At 35.7% G+C, this 16,234-nt stretch overlaps 1 protein-coding gene across 1 annotated transcript in view; it reads left to right on the top strand.

Moving 5' to 3' along the window:
* Il1rapl1 (interleukin 1 receptor accessory protein like 1) overlaps positions 1–16,234 on the top strand; it is a 1,249,069-nt gene that overhangs the window by 668,933 nt on the left and 563,902 nt on the right. The gene's annotated exons all lie outside the window — the stretch shown is intronic.

Here is a 16,234-nt window from a genome sequence, read left to right as displayed (position 1 = left end):
AGTTGATCATCAAAATTAATCATCATAAAACAAAATGCTATTTTCAAATTCCTTTCTCCTGGAATTGTTTGGCACTTTGAATATGTTAGCATTGTCAATGGCATAAGATAAAAAAATACACAAAATTTATAGATAATACGAAAAATTACAATTCTTCAATTCTAATTTTCTAAATTTGCTTATTTTTTAAGATTGTCCAACCATTATTAATTATTTGTTGATGGTATTCTCCTCTGTTTCTGGCACCAGGACATGTTTTTATTAATTTTTTTTATTCTGGGAGATTGTAGCATAATTATAATACTTCTTCCCTTTCTTCCCTCCAAACTCTCTCATATATACTCTGTACCCTTTGCTTTATTTCAAACTTGGGCCTCTTTTCCTTTAATTGTTGTTACATGCATTATATGTACACACACACACACACACACACACACACACACACACACACACACACAAGGTTATTCTAGACAGGGTTTCTTTGTGTAGTTTTGGTGCCTGTCCTGGATTTGCTCTGTAGACCAGGCTGGCCTCAAACTCATAGAGATCTGCCTGACTCTGCCTCCCGAGTGCTGGGATTAAAGGCATGTGGCACCACCACCCTGCTATATATTCTTAAATAAATAAGTGCAACATGGTCAGTTCATATTACATTACTTATAAATGTATGTTTTCAGAGCTGCCATGTTGTATTAAGCAGTTGGTATGCACTTTTTTCTGAAAAAGGCTATTTCTCCTGTTCTTGACATTCCTTAGTTTCCTGTAGTTTTTTATCTAGGGTAGAGAACTTGTAAGATTTTCCCCTTCCATTTTATTATACATGTCTATTGGTATTGTCCTTCTTCAGATAGTGTTTAGGCAGCCATGTTAGGAAGACTTATGGCCATTGTTTCTCTGACATTTCTGGGAGACACAATCTCACAACAAACTTTCTATTCCACTCTTAAAATCTTTCAACCCCTTCTTCTGTAATGATCCCTGAACCTTCCATTCAAGAGTTGTGTTGCAGATTTATCAACTAAAACAGGGCTCAATGACTTTGCAATTTTATTGGTTGTGGATTTCTGTAGTGGCCACTGTCTGTTACAAAGAGACATTTTCTTGATGAGGGGTAAAAACTGCACTTATCTACAGATATAAGGATAAATATTTAGAATGTAGTTATTGTAGCTGTGATTCTTTTCCAAGAACCATGACTTCACTAGACCTGAGTATTTGGCTAGGTTTCTTTTATTACTCATGACTGTCCTCTTGTGGAGCAGGTTTTCAGTTTGGATCCTGAGATGCATCTAGGTAATTATCATTGGCAGACATTTCTATAGAACTGGTGGATTTTTTTGTGTGGGGGGGAATTATATTGCCTTGATCTTTCATATTGTCGCATTTTTTTTTCAGTGAGATCTGGGATCTGTCCTTCTCTTGTTAGGCTTTTTCTGGTATCATCTGAGCAGATTGGGACAGCATAGCAGATATGCTGATTGGCTTGGGTGTAGAGATTGGAAATAGCTTAGGTGGAATGAAGTCAGACACAGGAGACTGAGTAGGTGTGAAGGCTGTGTTTCCTGTTTAACACTTGGAGTTTGTAGTTAGATGTGGAGGCTGGGGTGGGTGTGGACTCAGCTGACTAATGGTATAGAAGGGGCCTGAATATTGGTGTAGGCAGGGCAGGTAACGGCAGAATCTTAGAGGTTGGTAGTAGTACAGGCAGGGGTGGCCAGACTAGGCTGGGGCACTGAATCTGGGATGAGGGAGGGTGCATGTAGGGGAGAATCAGGCAGTGTCAACCAGCTAGACTCTAGAGAAATAAAATAAGTTTCACACATATAATTTCACTAGAATCCTCAGAGAAACATGTAAACATTTAATTAGTACTTCTATTTCATAGACAAAATTTCCACTCGTAAAATAATTAAAAATAACTTTATTATATATAAAGATTTTACCAACATTTACTGTGATATACATTTCATTGTGTCTGACTCATTTTATATTTTATGCAAGAACAAACTTCATATATTTTATACATGAGGATAAAATCTTAAAATATGGAAAAGCTTGGACCAGGGCACACAGTGTGTACACAAGCTCTGACAAACACTTTATTATTATCAGTTAAGTTTTCCTAACAATATTTATGTTTCTAATATACTCTACTTATTATACCTAGAAAATACATGTGGCATAAAGCTACAACCCACGACTAGCAATGGAGTGCCCAGTGTACTAACTTTCTACAATTCTACAGCCACAATATGTTGAAAGACAAATGAAGGTGGTAAAAATGATGATAAATTTAGTGGTTTGATAGAGCATGGGATTCAGAAAAAACAATTACTTTATAGCAGTAACATGTAATAAGGGGTTCCTCACACAAAAGTCAGATTAATACGAGAAAAAGGTGGCAGAGATTAGTGACTCTCAGAAGCACACAGACCTCAGTTCAATTCCCAGAACCCACATAAAAATGCTTAGTTTGTTGATGTGTGCCTATAATCCTAGTATGAAAAAGATAGAAACGGGGCATTCAGGTGCTCACTGGCCAGCAAGTCCAACCTAATTGGTGAACTCCAGGCTAGCGGTAGTCATAGTAGCAAAGAAGCTTACAGTACTTCTGATGATGAAACTTGAGGTTTTCCTCTGGCTTACACACACACACACACACACACACACACACACACACACACACATACACACACAGAGGCACATGCACTGAAGGATGCAGACATGCACAATACATATATTCATAAACAAAAATTGAGAAAAAATGAGAAGTGTCAAGAGAAGTTTAAAAACATGTATATCTTATATGTAAATTCTCAATATCAAAGATATACTGGCTAGATTTTTAGGAGTAAGCTAAAAACAGAGAAAGGCAGTAGATGTGGGATGACAGCTAAAGTATGGCAAACAATACTAAGACCTATTCTTTCTCCATCACTAAGAATTGCTTGTCATTCGGTAATATTTTTCCTACTACAGATAAAGTAATGTCTTTATAATGAATATTTCCAGCATAACATTTGAATTGCATTGTAAGGTCATAAATTCTCTGGTTTGAGAGCTCCTTCTGTGCCTGATGATTCTTAAATATTCATCATCTCCAAATAATATTTATGCTAAAAAGACATATTTTAGAATGGCCTATTCTCTCCTATAGTCATATTTTGGAGTGACATTCTAATATCCTACAATTTTAATAGCCAGTGCCATGAAAACCAACAAACAAAAAGGTAATCTGAAAATTTCTGGGTAGAACATAACAAACAGAATATATAATTAAAATGGAAATTTGCATCTTACTCTTTGCTAATATTTTAGCATTGTCATATAATTTTTTTCTAAATGGATTTGTGCTTCTTGTGTAATCTACTAACTATTTCCAGGAAATACCTGCGGCATAAGACTACAACCAACAACTAGCAATGTGATTTTTTTGGTTGGAGACATTTCAAAAAATTAATAAATGGAAGCATGATAACCATTAAAATGAGAGTAATATAAATTGCTAGGTTAATGGGCCAGAATTCTTTTTAAACTGTTATTTAAATTTTTTATAATAATATTAATTGACCCCCACCAACTGCAACACTCCAGAGAGCAGGCCCTGCATATCTTCAGGGCAACACAATAGAGCCAACCCTGTTAGTGCAGATATGGGTGAGCCAGCCTCAAAATCGTGAGCATTGGAGAGCTGTCCCCATTACTCATCTCTGTTATGGCAGAGGGGGCGGGGAGAATTGCCCTCCTACCCCTCCCTACCCACCAATACCTGGGGCAGGTGAGAGAGCTGGCCCTGGGGGCCTAAGAGCAGGAGAAGTAACCAATTTAAAGCAAGTGTGGGCAAGCCAGCTCCGCAGCTGTAAACATGGGAAACTTGTCTCCATTTCTCGTCTGAGGGACCAACCCTACAGCTTCCCAGGGCCAAACCCAGGGTTATATCTTGGCCCACCCCAACATCCACTTCTATGACCTAATGGAGCATGTGAAGAAGCTGATTTCCATACACAGGGCAACAATAGGATACCCTAGTGAGGACTCAGCATCATCAATAGTGGAATAGAAACCAGAGACCTCGAACCAGACATTGCAAGCAAAGATTGATAACAAAGGGATCTACAGTGTGACTTACTGTGTAACACTGCAGCTTCCATAGTGAGATTTTCAGTTTTTTTTTCCATTTTTATTTTTATCCCCTTTTTCCTCTTAAATTTTGTTTTATTTAGGGGGTATACAGGGGCAGAGGGCAGATGCAAAGGGACAGGGAAATAAATAGGATGAAGATACATGATGTAAAAGACATAGAATAAATAAAAAGATTTTAAAAATTAAAAAATAAACTACGAATAAAATACAACACATTATCTGAGAATTTAATAAAATATATTTTGATCATATTTTCCCCAACTACTCTGTTCATCCCATTTCACCCCTCCCACTCTACCTACCCCAGCATCAGGTGTTCCTCTTTTACTTTAATTGAGTCATTGTTAACTCAAATTTTTGCTTTCCGTATATTTCTGGATGTGGAACCATGCATTGGACATATTCTACCCACGAGGAGCAATACCTTTAGATGAAACTAACTGCCCCCCCACCACTAGAAGCCATCAGTTTCCATAGTTCCTTGGTTAGGAGTGAGGACTTATGAACTCCTTGCCAGCCCAAACTTTGCTGACTAGCTTGACCTTGTTCGGGGAACCACAGCTGCTTGAGTTCATGAGTAGAGCAGGTCTGTCATATCCAAAAGCCACTGTCTCACTCTTACAGTCATTCTGCTTCCACTGTCTGTGATGGTGCCTGAGCCTAGGGCAAGAGGTGTGGTTTAGTACCCCATTTTCCTTTGAACACTCCAACATTACTTACTCCCTTTGCTTTGGTCAGTTGCATTTCTGTGTTAACCATCCATTCACTATATGAAGAAACTTCTTTGATGAAGTTTGAGAGCTGCACTAATTTACAGTTAGAGATACAGGAATTTGGAGGGTGGTTTGATACTATGCTGAACTCATGAGCTCCCTGATCATGAGTTCTTAGCCAGATTAGCACTATCAGGCTGCTGTGGGATAATGCATTACACTGGCTTAATAAAACGCTGATTGGCCACTAGCCTGGCAGGAAGTATAGGTGGGGCAAGCAGAGTAGGTAGCAAGATGACAAGGCAGAACCAATAAAAGGTAGCAAACCATGTGGCAAAACATATATAAGAATTATGGGTTAATTTAAGTGTAAGAGCTGGTCATCAATAAGCCTGAGCTAATGGCCAAGAAGTTATAAATAATATTAAGTCTCTGAGTGATTATTTTATAAGTGGCAGTGGGTCCCAACATTCATAGAACTCTTCTACCCATGGGCATATCTTACCATGCTGGCCTTTATTGTAGTTCACAGGATTAATAGCTGGGTCAGATTTTTGATGGCTTTTCCCCCAAGCAGCCTACATAAGATATTGCAATACTGTAAAAACTAAACAGCATGGAGGAAATTTCCAAGTCAATAGCAACTTGATTTCTCCATGTTGTGTGATCAGTGTGTATGGTGTATTTAGCAATAAGGTATTGCCATTAATTCCTGATGGGTATCCAAGAAAGTAACAGTAGCCTGTGTTGTTTTGGTGGTGTTCAAGATACCTCTGAACATATAACTTGAGATAAGGTATCCCACACCTGACACTAGGCTTTTTACTTGGCAACCCATCACCCCTGGAATAACCATAATTCTCTGTTATATATAACTCCAATTAAACTGTTTTATATGAGAGAGAGAGAGAGAGAGAGAGAGAGAGAGAGAGAGAGAGAGAGAGAGAGAAGCTTATAAAATAATGGGCTACCATGTGGCCTTTTTAAACATACCTTTAGTTATCCCTCTCCAAACACTCTAACACTCTTTTCTACCTTGCCCTCCCATACTCTTTCTATTTAAATCTCCCTCCAAAATATTGACTGGGCTTTTCTGTCCTTTCTCCCTTAAAGTCTTTGTTCCTCCTCTCTACCAATGGGCCCTTTCTTAGTAAGTAACACAAGATTTCATAGAGCCATAAATTCAGAGTGGAGACATCTTTGAAATATAAGGATATATTCAGAATACTTTAATACTTTAAGACTTTCATCATTTTTACAATAAACATGATAATGCTTCTAAAATATTCCTAGAATATTATGCTTATATAAAATGGATTTTCCATGGCTAGTTTGATAGTTAAAATACAGAATTCTGAAGTTTAATTTTGGATACACTATTTTGAGTCAATTGATAGTTGTGCAAACATGTGTATTACTTCATCCATTCATGTATATCTTTGTACTAAGAAGCTATATTTTAAGGTATATCCATACATACATACACAAATACATGTGTATATACCCTCATACTATTTATTTCATTTTTCTACGGTGAGGCAATCAATATTCAAGGAATTTAATGTGTTGTTAGTAAAAAATAAGTTTTTTACTTTGTATACAGATTAACTTACATAAATTATATTATATACTTAAACAATTTCCTATGTTATCATTAATCTTTTTTTATGGAGAGAGAAAGAGAGAGCACATTTGTGTCTTCAGGCAGCAAAGTGATATCAGTTGTCTTTTTCCTGTTTCTGAGATGCTACCTTTTTTCACTGAACCTAGAACTCACTCATCTAGATGGATTATCATTTTCCCCCATATCTAGGCCATCACAAACAATAGTTCATTGAACAATCTCATAGTTGCTTTTTAGGAGTAAGACTTTCTCTGAGATATAAACCAGAGGAATCATGTTGCTACATCATTGAAAAATGTAAATTTCTGTGACTTTTCAGTGAGTTGCCCCCTTTGTGTTCCTATTACACTATTGAATGGATTTTATGGATACATTATCCCTATTTGTCATTGAGTAGTGTTTTGGTTTTCACCAGAGAGTTATGCTTAATGTATTTTAACTCTGAGATTTGTAAAGGTGTTCTAAACCCTAATGTTTTCTTGATAAACTCTTATTACTATCAATCTACTAAACAACTCTTCATAAATCCATTGATACTTTATACTTTGTTAATATGACATGAAAGTAACAAACATAGTTCAGGGGCAGGGCAGATATTCTAGTGATGCTGCTAGGTTTTATACTCACTGATACATGATCCTACATATAATTCATTTCTAATTTTAAAATGTTTTTAAAGGGGAATAATGGAGTAGGAAGTATAAAGTGGGGTGGAAGATCAGAGGACATAGTAGAGAAAGGAGTATGGGGAGGAGTGGCTAACATTAATGACCTTTGAAAATGTCATGTGGAAGCTTCCTAAAATATAATTGCATGAAAAGAGTTCACTGGAGTTACTTTAAGACTGGATGACAGTGCCTCTCCCAGATACCATCAGCTGTTATATAAAACAGTTCAGTGGCAAGTATGGGTTAACTCTTTGTCAACTTGTTTGTCAGTGATGTCCATAGACACCCAAACACTATTGTTTATTGCCTTTGTTCTTGATTATGCTTCAGAACTTAAGGGTAAGACCCTGCTGCTGAAGACATCATCATAAAACACAGAGAAATCAAGCATCACATCATATCCCATATATACACAATTATTATCATAAATTAATATGTAACTTTTAAGTCAGTAAGTGATGAAAACATTTTACTTGGGATACTTTTAATAAGATAACTCAATTTAAGTTATGGGATTACTTACATGTAAATTAAAGACAATAAATAACTACTTTGATATAAAATAGTATTAAATTCACCTTTATTCTACAAGCCTCAAAAGATGGAAAGACCACTAACATATATTTTTACTACTTTTCCTTAAAAAAAATAATGCGGAGGTAAAGATTCAGTAGGCCATATTAACAGCCATGTAAGAGTAGAAATATAAATTACATCGGCTCTAAATCTTTCAGTCAATGATTGACCTAACCTTTGTGAAATGCAACCAAGAATATAGGGCTGCTAAAAAAAAATTGCCAAGCAACAAGAAGATAACATTTTCAGTTGAATGAGATGAAACTGAAATGAACAACCCCCCCACACACACACATACATATGCATGTGCACATGTACAGGGTAACAAATTCACAGAACAATTATGATTATTGCAATATTTCATTCCATTACTATCTACTACATAGCAGGCTGAAGAAATTAATCTCACAAGTGATTAGAAATCAGTGACAATATGGTTGGATCCTTCAGGAAGATCTTCAAAGAAGGGAGAAAGGATAAAGTGGTTAGAGTGACCGTTCTTGGCTGTAGAATCTTTTTCTAGGGGAAAAATGTCTGCATTCTATGAATTGATGTGGGTAAAGAAAGTTTGGTTTTTATGACTCGTTTCAGATGGAAAAAATGGGAGGTTAAAAAAAATAAACAGGTTAAATTCCTTCTGAGTCTTTCCAATTCTCTTCATTTCAAAGTACTTAGAACGCCAAGGTACCACACTGTGGGTATTTGGGGTATCATCTTCTGATCCACAAAATCTCCCTCAATTAAGGAAAATGCAATGTAGTCAACTGTTTGTTTTACAATATGAAAAAACTGGAATTTTTAAAACTTACTTAAGGGATTGTTAACCATGCAAACCTCAGGACACAGATGGAGTAGAATAATCAGGAAATAATTATAGGGGTCAAAATTAAATATAATTAGGAATATATTAATTATAACTCACATATTTTATTATTTTCAACATCATTTTGATGTACAAATACTGTAATTTTAATAGCTTTAATTTATTGCTTTGATCAAAAACATTTCAGTGCTGATTTTTATGTTGGAGTTACACTATCTTGCTACATTAAGGTGTTTAAATTTAAATTCACTAAGCAAAACAGTTCAACTCCAAAAGTTTATCTATTTTGTGTCTCCAGTTACTCAGCTAATATTTTTCAAATGAATATATGAACTGAATATTCTTTATCACTGATGTTAGTCTGCTCTTCAATTTTTTTCAGCTATCAGACTAAGGATTTTAACTGAAAAGTATTTCCCTTTTCATGTAATGCTCAAAATTTTTATCTATCATTCTTAAAGTGTTTGTCCTGAGGTGATTAAGTATGTTATACTCTAAACCATCACACTAAATTGACCTACCTGAAGTTTAACTAATTGCTAAAGTGACATAGGATAGATACAGATAGAATTTGAAAGATTAGAATCCAGTTCTGTGAGAAATGCAACTCAGCGGTAATACTTGGTATATCCTTGTGTCCACCACAATCATTCTGTCATATAAACTTAACTATGTGCATGTGTCCTCATAAACAGGCAATTGTACTATAACTCTCTGATTCTCTGCCCATAACTGAATCTGAAAAGTCTCTGTCATCCTCTCTCTCTCAATGTCTCTCTCTCTCTCTCTCTCTCTCTCTCTCTCTCTCTCTCTCTCTCTCTCACACACACACACACACACACACACACACACTCTCACACACACAAACTCACACTAGTATTTTTTCATTTTCTGCATATATTTTGCTATTCACAACTATAAAATTTATTAGTGAAATACCCATTTCTCTAAAGACTAAGAAAAGGGTAGCAGTCTTAAAAGTAAAAATGTCACTCAATATGAAAGTAACGTTAAGGATATAAAAAAGTATTACCCATTTAGTATTTATCAAATAAATTTTATGTATACAGACATTTTATTTTCAAATACACACAGGAAGAAAGCCATACATTATAAATATTAAGAAGGGGTTGAGAGTTCCAACATTTTTGCTGCCTATTATAATGAAATTGTGTGCTAAGTGACACTCTTTAAACAATAGAGACAGCATTTGCTTATCAGTTTAATTGCTTTGAATTAAACGTTGAAATATATGAGCCAAGAGAGCTTATTAAGCTGCAATGAGGACAAGAGATGCTTAAAAAGTGACATCACATCAACACTCCATCTGGAGGTCTACTGCTCTTTCCGTCGTCTTAAGTCCTACACTGCGATTTTCCTAAAAAGTTTCCTTAAAAAAATCAAAGGTGTGGACATTTGAAATATAATAAAAAACAAGACAAATGTTAAAGCATGAATTATGCCTAATGAATACAATGTGGTTTCCAAGCAAAAGTAGAATTTTTCTGCTTTGTTAACATCAATTTCATATTAATATGCTAGAAGACAAACTTTGGAAAAGATCATCTCTTTTACTCCTGAATCTTCAGGGATTCTACATAGTCTTTCCAGTAAAAATAAAAATTATTTCAAAATTATGTCTGACTGAGTGAATGAAGGTATACCAATACTTTCATAGTTACCATAAAATCTTTTCAGTAAGTAGCTGGGTGATACTGGTTTTGATTTGTGTCTGCAACTAAATCCATACACAGATCCTCACAGATAGACAGACTGTGTCATTACTGGCCTTAGTGCTGTTGTAGCTATCTGCCTTGAGGCAAGTTAGGTGAATGGGGCCATGTGAGAAAATTTTATTTGCAATTCAGATTGTTCTATTTTAATGCTTAATTGGGGACTCATGTTAGAAATCATCCTTTCTTTGCTGTGTCTGAAGCTTCAGAAAAATCATTGACACCTCATTTTATAAATCAATAATTTATGCAGAACTCTCATAATTTGCGTTGGAGAATTTTCCCCACTTCCATGATCACTAGAGTAATTTTTTTTTTCTTAAGACAGGGTTTCTCTGTGTAGCTTTGGAGCTTTTCCTGGAACTCACTCTGTAGTCCAGGCTGGCTTCAAACTCACAGAGATCCGCCTTCCTCTCCCTCCAGAGTGCTGGGATTAAAGGCGTGGGCCACCACCTCCTGGCCACTAGAGTGTTCTTTTTTTTTAAAATTTTATAATTTAATTTAATTTTACATATCAGCCACAGTCCTCGCTTGTCCCTCCTCTCCCTACCCTCCTCCCAACCTACCCCCATTCCCATCTTCTCCAGGGCAAGGACTCACCTGAGGTTTCAGCTCAGCCTGGAAATTCAGTCGAGGAAGGTCCAGTCCCCTCCTCCCTTTAGCCAGGCTGAGCAAAGTGACCCAGCATATAGGCCCCAGGCTCCAAAAAGCCAGCTCATGCACGAAGTACAGGTCCCGGTCCCACTGCCAAGGGGCCACACAAACAGTTCAAGCTAATCAACTGTCTCACTTATCCAGAGGGCCTGAGCCAGTTGGGGCTGATTTTATATTTACCAGTTAGACTCAAATACATTACAGCCCCTAAAATATAACCTTTAGATTCGGTGACAATAATAGACCATTATTGCTTTGTAGTGAGTTTATTAGGTGGAATGTCTAAGCAGCTAGAAAATAGTATCTTAAAAATACTCTTTGTAACAATTTTATGGAAAAAGTTCTCCACTTTTTATATGAAAAACAAAATACATGAGGCATGGGAAAGTTAAGGGACTTACTAATAGCCGGAGAGGAGTAGAGTAGGTTTGGAAATTGTTCTGGTTGTTTGTTTTGACAGAGTCTTACTCTAGAGACATGTAGCCATTTCTACTTTTTTGTGAGCACATAGGCAATTGAAGTTCCCTTAGGCCTCTGAAAATGAAGCTTTTTGTATGAAATATTCATTTCATTATTGTTTTCAATTTTCAGTTGTGGTTGAAAAATACATAACATAAATTTACCATCTTGCCCACTTTGTATATATGAGCAATTCTGGATTGGAATCCACCAGTTCTAAGCAAGTGCTCAACACACCAGCCCAAGATTCTTTTTAAGTGTAAAGTTAATAATATCGAATATATTCATATTTCTGTGCCACATAGCTCTAAAAAGTTTTCATTTTTAAAAAAAGTCTCTATACCAATATCTGTTGTGCAAATCCAATCATACCAAACAGAGCACTCTAATCTGACATGAATCCTCCAGACTATTACAACATAATATGTCAATAATCAGGGAAATGGGAATACTCTCTGCTTTCATATATCAGTTTATGGCCAGAATTCAACACTGCTAAAAAAGTGACATGTAGAAGTATCAGAATAACTTGAAAGAAAATATGCTTTGTCTTATTTTCTTGTTCCTCAGTCTGAAATTTGAACTTTGACTTTTGCAAAGGAAAAAAAAATCATTCATTAGAATGACCTATGTTTAACTCATAACTTCAGATGTTTTTATTAATTCAAAGCTAAAGATCCAAAAATAATTATGTTGTATTATCTATAACTTCTATTAAGTACTCTCTTAACATTTTAGTGAGACATTAAAGGTAAAAATTTGAGAATATAAAATACATTACATTTATATACAGACTTAGTATATATTCATAGTTACATTTAGGAAAATTTTAGTCAATCAAATAGAAATTACATACAAATGACTGCAAAATTGTATAGTGTATATTAGAAAATATTAAGAAAAGTATCTGAAGTGATATTTATATTAATATGCATTATTTCTATATTAAATTAGTGTTACATTCTGGGTTATATATGACTATACTTTTAATCCTTAAAAGCGCACAAAATAATTAAAAATATGATGAAATATAGTATGCCAATAAGTCAGAGTCAGAATACAATATGGTGGTATTTAGGCAGAGAAGGGGAAAGGAGCTTCCCATAGGTTCTTTTTCTTTTTCCTCAGTAGCATAGGGATGTGAGGATGTATGTGGCACATAATGACAGCATCAGTAGATTCACACCCCCAAAGCCAAGATGTGAATATAAAGAGTAGGAGATGTAGAATACAGTCAGGTTACAAGAAATAATCTATGATCAAACAAAATAGTTTTCAGTTGATACCCCATAATATGGTAATATAAGGAAGGTTATGAATCAACAAACTGTGAATGTTGAGAATTTTCAAAATAATACAGGAAGAATGGTTTCATCATCAATTCATTTGCTAGTGTGAAGATTCATAATGGCTTCAACTTCTTCGCACTGTTTACTACCATATCTTGGAGATTATTCAATTATTAAGACAGAATTTCCTTACAGATTTTTCAATTTTCAGAAATTGGAGATGAAGTAGGAAGTATTCCGAATTTTAGATTTAAAAAAATCATTTGAAATTTCTTGACAAATAATTAAAATATATTGTCATTTATTTTAACATCAAAGAATAAACATTTCTATAGCCTTAAAGAAATGATTAATGCCAAATTAATTATTTGGACATCTTAATTTAATGATCATTTACCAGTCAACCAAAGAATATCAAATATAATAGTTTTTCAATAAAATTGAATAATTATATATTTTCACATTTTGGTTTTTTGAGACAGGGTTTCTCTGTGTAGCTTTGTGCCTTTCCTGGAACTCACTCTGTAGCCCAGGCTGGCCTCGAACTCACAGAGATCCGCTTGTCTCTGCCTCCCGAGTGCTGGGATTAAAGGCGTGTGTCACCACTGCCAGGCTATATTTTCACATTTTGATAGTTCACTGTTTTCCAGAAATATTCATTTCCAGAAAACCAGGAAAATAATGTGTTTGAGTGACATATTTTTATGATAATGTAAAAATATTCATGCATAACAATTCATTTATGACTTTACTGAAGATTTTTCAGACAGGAAAAAATTTTAGAGATTCATTTATTTTTATTTTATGAGTATGAGTGTTTTTTGCCTCACATTATGTATGTGCACTACATGTGTGGAGTTCCTGAGGGTGCCAGAAGAGGATGTGAGACCCTCTGGAACTGGAGTTAGGAGAACTGTTAGATGACATGTGGTTGCTGAGAATCAAACTGACTCACCTGGAAGAGCAATCAATACTCTCCACCACTGAGCAATCTCTCCAGCATCAGCAGAAAGTATTGTATCTGATTCTTCAGTTTCCTCTCTTCCTCTACTTTCCCAAAACAGACTGTTAAAGATTTACACAAATAATTTACAATAGAAAAATATTTAAATGTATTTTATATTACAATTATTTACAAACATTTCTCAATAATTCCTTGTCATTTGTTTCATTGGTTCATCTAAACCTCTTTTTAACTTATCTGTTAATTTAAGCCAAGAAACCTTTACCTTTTTTCTTTCATGATTATTATCATATCTGATGGGGAGAAATTAATTGAAACAGAATAGAGAAGCAAGATGAATGGCAGACAGCAGGTGCATTTGTATATTGTGAAGTGTTCTCAAAATAATAAGCACTGCATGAATAATGCATATGAAGAATATTGCCTGGTAAATAACATAGTGTCATATATCCAAATCATACCCCAATTATTCAAAAATTAAAACCACAGTGTCTAATACTTTTAGTTTTGTCAGACAGAGGATTCACCCTAGAGGATTCAAGGTAGACCTAGAATGACTTCTTGTTCTTAACAGAAAAGGTAAAAAAAAAAAAAAAATGAACACATGCAGACACACAGAGAGAAATAGAGGGACAGAATATTAAGGTATTCGAATTCCTTGCTTAACATTTTATTTTTTATTCTAAGGTTGACTTTCATTCAATGTAACAAAATATTATTAACATTTGTTTTATTTCTGGAGTTTATTTCAAATAGCTTACATACCTATTTTTATAAGCATCATACTTCAATTAACTGAACTTAAGAGGTATATAGTACTGTTCACATGGTACATATGAAGAAACAAACTTAACAAAGTTAAAAGGAAGAATCAAGGTAATAAATAAAACAGAACTGGCCTTTGACATAATGATGACTTGCCTCCAAGTCCAATGCTCTTAAGTAATTTTTATGTTTATATTTAAGTATTGTAGGGAATTACAGTAGGAATATAACTACAAACCTAGGTCTGTGATTGTGTGTGATTTTTTTTTCCTAGTAAAGGAGCACAATGACTACATTTTCCTCTCCTCGCTACTTTGTAAGGAACTTCTGGCAGTTGACAGCTGCCAAGGAAGGGGCAATCATCATTTTGTGAGTGTGTGGACACTGATAGGTTTCCACGCTCTAGTGGATTAACCTGCAACCGTGCACATATGTGGAAGAGGGGGGAAAGAAGAACAAAGTGGGGAAGGGAGAGAGAGAAAGGGAGAGGGAGAGAGATGACATGAACTTAGGATGGGCATTATAGGGCAGATGGATGATGGGATGTGGCATAAATTATCATATCCCATTGTATACATGCATAAAATTCTCTAGGAGTAAAAAAACTGTCGTGTAAATAAGAAAAAAAAAAAAAGGACTAAAATGAAAAAGTAATCCAGAAACTTCAGCTCAGTATTCTTAATTTCAAAGAGAGAGGGGAAGGGGGAGGGAAGGCAAGAGAGGGGTTGAGAATAGAAAGGGATTCACATAAAACCCAGGATTATGGAGTACTTTGCTTCATCATGTGTTCACTGTGGAAGCAGTTGAACTCTTTGTGTTGCTGGAATTGCCACAGGAATACCAACGATTTGTTTTATCTGCTGCTGCTGCTGCCACTGCTGCTACAAAACAGAAGAATACTGCAATCTATGCTGAGAAAAGTTTATTCAATCTCTCCTGGCCTGAGCCAAGCTGAAAAAACACACATGCCTGGAGAGGCAGAAAAATTCTGACTCCAGGAAGGTTAATGAAAACAGCATGCTGAGTGGCTAAGAGCTATTCTTGACTGCTTGAACCTTGTATAGAACCATGTGGCACTGGCTATGGAGGACAAGAAGATGTGGTTGGCACAATAATTACCATATGAATAATGCATTGGAAATGTATTGTTCCTATTGCTTCAGTTATTGTTGTGGAATCAACTGATACAGCTGGGGCTCATCCTGCTGAGGGTTCCCAGTGAAGGAGGAGTGTTGAAGCTGCAGAGTTAAGGAACTTGTGACATTGCTTACTGAGTTGCACAATTATCTATTTTTGAAGCTACATTTCTGGGGCATAAATTGGCCAGCTGATTAGTAGAAGGCCTCTGGAAGGGAGTTTCCGAATAGATGGGGGAACCAGTGGGACATTCCAGCTCCTTAACTCTGCTTACCAAAACTCAGACTGCCAGCCCTAGGCTGACCATACTGATGACATGCATTGGTGTGTTTCTGGGTGACCAGACTCGTTTTTGCTTTCAGGTGACTGAGCTGTGGAGGTCCAAATTACTCAGGGTCAGAAAAATCTTAGCTTGCTTTACTCAGCACGGATGCATAATGGGATGATTTGACCATGGGTGTGGTTGTCAGGTGTTTGGAAGGGTCTATACTTAGCTGTGCAGTGTGCTTGGATCTAGCAAGGGGGAGGTCTTTTGCCCTGCCCCTTGGCATTGTTATAAAAAGTTTTTTTGAATAAGCGAAAAGGACCATGGGGTTTTGATGCAGGTTCTCCCAAAGCTATCCTGTGTTTCTGCCTTTCTCCTCTTTGCTATCTTTCTATCTAAAATTTTCTTATCCCTCTCTCCT

The sequence above is a fragment of the Onychomys torridus genome, chromosome X (assembly GCF_903995425.1).
Source record: "Onychomys torridus chromosome X, mOncTor1.1, whole genome shotgun sequence".
NCBI classification, from domain to species: domain Eukaryota; kingdom Metazoa; phylum Chordata; class Mammalia; order Rodentia; family Cricetidae; genus Onychomys; species Onychomys torridus.
This window is presented reverse-complemented; position numbering and strand designations above follow the sequence as displayed.